Genomic DNA, 5,156 nt, shown 5'->3' on the forward strand with positions numbered 1-5,156 from the left:
AGGTTAGATTTTTATGGTCCACGAACCTCTCGTATGGCAGTTCATAGACTGAGTTGGTATCTCTTATTCTTCCTGCCCTTGTGTGATTCTCTTCCACATTATATCAGGGCATGTCACTTTCTGAGTCTTTCATTTTCATTGTTCTGTCTTTCAGATCCGCTGCTCTGGGGGGAAACCAGCTGCCATTTCATGAGCCTATGAGCAGCTCTAGGGAGAGGTCATGTGGCCAGGAAGTAAAGCTTCCAGCCAGCCGTTGTGAGAAGGCTCCATCTTGGAAGTGGACCTCCAGCCCCAGTCCCCAGCTTTCAGGTAACACAGCCCCCAGCTGAGATACCGTGACCCATCAGACCTTCAGCCAGAACCACCCAGGGAGACCACTCTGGATTCCAGATCCTCCAAAACGGTGAAAGACAATCAGTGTTTATTTTAAGCTGCTAAATCCTGGGGTAATTTGATCTGCCTCACGTAGACAACCAGGGTTGGGGTGTAGCAAAGTGGTAGACCATTTGCCTCTCATGCATAAGGACCTGAGTTCAATATCCAGCACTACAAAAAAATGAATGAATACATAAAAACATAAAAAGACAATCCATACACGCATCTAAACATATTAATGGATTTTAGTTCTCAAAAGATGAAAGAAAACAGAGGTGGGGGACAAAAAGAGATGAGGGGTCTTCTTTGAGAGGCAGCAGAGTTCCTTATGAAGTAGTTATATTTTCAACTCTCCCCCCATCCCTTACAAGAGGGGGAATCTTCACCTATCCATCAAAACTGGAGGACCCCTAGGGAAGTAGCTTTGAAGTTAAAAAGTGATGCTGGAACCTGGGCCTGGAGCCTCTCTTTTGTTTGAATCACACAGCACCAGCAGCTCCCTGAAGCAATTGTGGCACACCTGAGCACAGAAGAGGAGCTAGCATCATAGACAGAGGTGGGCTGGCTCAGCAAACCCATGCCAGTGGGGCAGGAAAGGGGGCTGGAGGTTGGGGTAGTTGAGGCTCTGAAAACTTGTCTGCCAGCCATTGAAGTTCCACCTGGCCTAGGACCTGGGAGACAGACACGACACCTGGGTCAACACCTATATCAAGCTTGACATCACAGCACAATGCTATCTGGGACAACTAGGAAGAGCCAACCAAGTGCACTATGACCTGATGACACAGAGGACCTGGTCAGGGAGAGGCCCAGGGCCTGGCAGAGAAGGGAAAAGTCTTTCCTTCTTTCTGTCCCACGAGGGGACTCCCAGAGCAGGCAAGAGTGGCTGTGAATGAGGAGAAGGGACACCAAAGAACAGAGCTGTCCTCTGATGCCCAAGCTCAGAGCCGGGGGCCCTTGAACTAAAGGGTGATGGAGGATAAAAATATTTGAGTGTTATGAAATGTTTACCCCGAAGAAAACGATTTTAAACTGGAAGTGACTGGACAGGGCTGATATTTATAAGATTGGACTAACTTCAGTTTTTCCATGGCTGAGGGTGAAAAAAAAAAGGTTTTTTTAGCGAAAAGGAAGTGAGTTACAAAAATAAAGCAAACTTCTTGTTGGCACATGGTGAAGTGGAGACTGTTCAATTAAAGTGGTTAAATAAATAAGCATGAGAGTGAGCCGTGTGTTCTACCTTCAGGGATTGGAATCTGTATCCTACTCTTTAGGACCTTTCACAATTATAAATGCAAGTTTTTCCATGGTTTCTATTTGTTTACGAATATCTTGTCCTTTGCAAATGCAATTCCTTCTTAAATTCGATAAGCAGCTGTGGCCTATGGAACTTTCTGGGATGATGATGGAAATGTCCAATATCTATGTGATCCAATACAATAACTAGTAGCTACATGGGGTTACTGAGGGATGGAATTTTACATCTTGCTGAATTGTAATTAAATGTAAATACTTGCACGCGACTAGTATTATCCCCTTGGAAGATACAGTTTAAGGTGGAACTATCTTTCTGAAATCTGGTTTCCTCATTTTGGATTCATCTTATTTGTTTGTCTTCTGTTGCAAACTCTAAAATATCAGGGTCCTTTTGGCTCAAGGTTTCTTTCACTTCCACATCACCTACCAATTCTCTTGAAACCAAATTTAGAATAAATTTCACAGTACTCTTTACATCTGGAAAATTTGAACCCAGACTGATTATCTGGTAATACGAAGGTATTACTAAAATTGCCTTCTGAAATATGTTCACATAAAAGAAATGATACAATATTTGCTCTTGGCTCTAGGTAATAGAGTGGGGGGAGTGGACAGAGGAAACAAGATTGGTTGGTATTTGTTGAAGTTGAATTTGGTGGGTTCATGGAAGTCCCTGAGATTAGTCTCTCTAACTTATACATATATATATGCTATAGGTTGGATCTGTAGGGAAATGCTGGAACCTTTAACAGGTAGAGAATAGGGAGGAATTTATATACATACATTGGGGGTGTGACCTTGAAGGGGATAACAGATGGGTGGGCCTCAGACCCTTCCACCACCCTCTCTCCCTCTTTTTCTCCCCCCCACCTCTTTTTTTCCAGGTCACTGAAGTGAATGGGACCTCCTCTACCACGTGCTCCTGTTGTGATATACTGTGTTGCCACTGTCCCAAAGTGACCAAGCAACCACAGGCTGGCTTCAGACTGTGAGCCAAAATAAAACTTTCCTCTTTTTAAGTTGTTTATCTAAGGTATTTTGTCACAGTGATGACAAAGCTGACCAATACAATGTATAAATATTTCAATGTCAAGGAGCAAAGAGTTGAAGTCAGGCATTGTGGGGTTTGTGCCTATGATCCTAGCTATTTGGAAGACTGAGGCAAGAGAATTGTGAGTTCAAGGTGAGCCTGGGCAACAGAGTGAGAACCTGTCTGATAAATAAATAAGCAAACAAGGGTTTCTAAAAAATAATGGAAAGGCTAATATAATAAAGTTCAGTAGAAGAGAAAAACAAGACATTAAATTATAAATATATACTATAATAAGGAATTTACTTACACAGAGGGAAATATAGAGTTCAGGGTAGTAGTTGAGGCCCAGATGGCTAAGTTCAAGTCCTGGCTCTAATATCAACTTGACTACATGATCTCAGGGAATTTTGGGGTTTTTTTTCTTTCTTTTTTTTTTTTTTTTTTAGCTTTTGTTAAACTTCAGTCTTCTTATCTACAAAATAAGAATCTTCCTCTATTATACCTCTTAAATTGCTGTGGAGATTAAAGAAGCCTATTTATGAAGTACTTAACCAGCATCTGGCACACAATATGAATCAAATCACTTATCTTTGGAGAAAAGATTTATAAGCAGTTGCTCTTGCACCACTGTATTATCAACTTCCCACAAAAGGATGTTTTTCTTTTATATTCAAGGTGAGAAATGGAGGAGGAAGAAAGAAAGGGAGGGAGGGAGGGAGGATCTTCTTCCCTTGCTACTTCTGTGTTCTGAGAAATTGTTAGCAAATAAATTAATAATTTATCAGATTTTTTAAACTTTAGCAAAATGAGAAATCCAGCTTATGTCTAGATAACTGGAATTCCCCCAAAAAACTGTTTTATGTCTTTGGGGATGTGCATTAGGTAAGCATTCTCTGCAAACTTCCTTTAGCCCCGGGGGTGGAGTAAGATTTTGTTTTTGTGGTTGTCCTCCTTATCCCTGACCCCAGAGCTCTCCATATTGATGAACAGACCACTTAGAACTTTCTTTGCAGATAAGACTATGCAAACTTCCCTTTCTATTAAAATAGTCTATTTTAAGAAAGATATGGCCTTCCATTATCACTATCAGTCATGACTCATTCCCCCAAGTTGATGCTTATGAAATTTTAGTTTTCTTCCTCAGTCACATGAACATCTTGCCTTATCTAGTCCTTCACAGTCTTCATATTGGAAGCTGGGAATGTAAGGTCACAAGCAAAGTTCTGGTCCAGTTGCCTACATTTTAGCCCAAGAAGAACTGGGCATTGTCTCTATCATCTTGTGTCTGTCTCGTGAAGAATTTTTTGCATTCATTCCTCAATGCTGAGTGTAAATGGTAATCATGAAACTGAAACTACACTAAACCAGTCAGATAGAGAGAGAGAACATAGATTCGTTCAACCGAAAATTCCAAAAGGTAGAGTTAGCTTCCAACAGGGCAAAACCCAAGTGTGCTAATGAGTTTTGGAGAGGTATTTCTTCCTCTCCAATTAGGCTCAACTTTTCTGCTTATTGAATTCATTCTCAGTCTCATTAGCGCTCAGTCTCCTAGTAGCAGCTCCCAGCCAACAGTCTATCATCCTTACACCTCTAATAGAGAAAGAAAGCATTTCCTCATCATCTGAACAAAGTCCAAGAGACAGCTCTCAATGATCCAGACTAGGATCATGTGCCCCACTCTGAACCAATCAGTGAGATTTTGATAGCTCTTTCTGGGTTGGATACTCACCCTTGGAGCCAAAGGATGAGTTCAACCCTCTTGGGCCATATGGAGGAAGATGGATGGTTTCCCTTCAAAATTAAAGGGGCTGTTAAAAGAGGGCAGGACAGGGGAATGGCAGGACAGACAGCTCCATGGAAAGAGCTTGTCTTGCATGTGTGAGGCCCTAGGCGAGAGCCCCAGCACCAACACCATAGAAAAATATTTTTGAAATAAAAAGAGGATAGCAAAAGGCTGCTAATCAGACAACAGCAACAGCTGTCCCCTATGTAGCTCATAAAAGTCTTTTTAAATGCCCTGTGATACCCCTAGAAAATCTCCTGCCTGGCCCATTCTTGCCCATGTCTGGGGCATTCTGTGCTTTGCAAGCAGACTTGTACTCTAGTATCTTGGGCTCTGGCCCAGGAAATGAAATCTTCTTCTGCACCATTGACATTGCCACTCCCTCCCTCCCAACATCCTTTCCTTTCTCGTTCAAAGTCACAGCTAGCTACCAGCTGCACGAAAAGAAGCTGCACCACCTGTGTCCTTACATCCTTCAATATCCTTCAGAGAACTTTAAAATTTCCAGAGACCTATCTCAGACTTGTTTTGACTACACCATTTTGCTGCACATGAATCAGCAGAGGAGGGCAGTAGATGAAGTTTCAGTGAATAGCTCCCATACTTCTCAGACCCATGAACTTCAGAACCATGGTGCTTGCTCACCAGGGCTGGTCTCAGCAAGGAGTTGTCTCTCCGAATGCACAAGGGTTTTCCCCACCTGCCTAT

Source organism: Urocitellus parryii, chromosome 7 (assembly GCF_045843805.1).
Source record: "Urocitellus parryii isolate mUroPar1 chromosome 7, mUroPar1.hap1, whole genome shotgun sequence".
Lineage (NCBI taxonomy): Eukaryota > Metazoa > Chordata > Mammalia > Rodentia > Sciuridae > Urocitellus > Urocitellus parryii.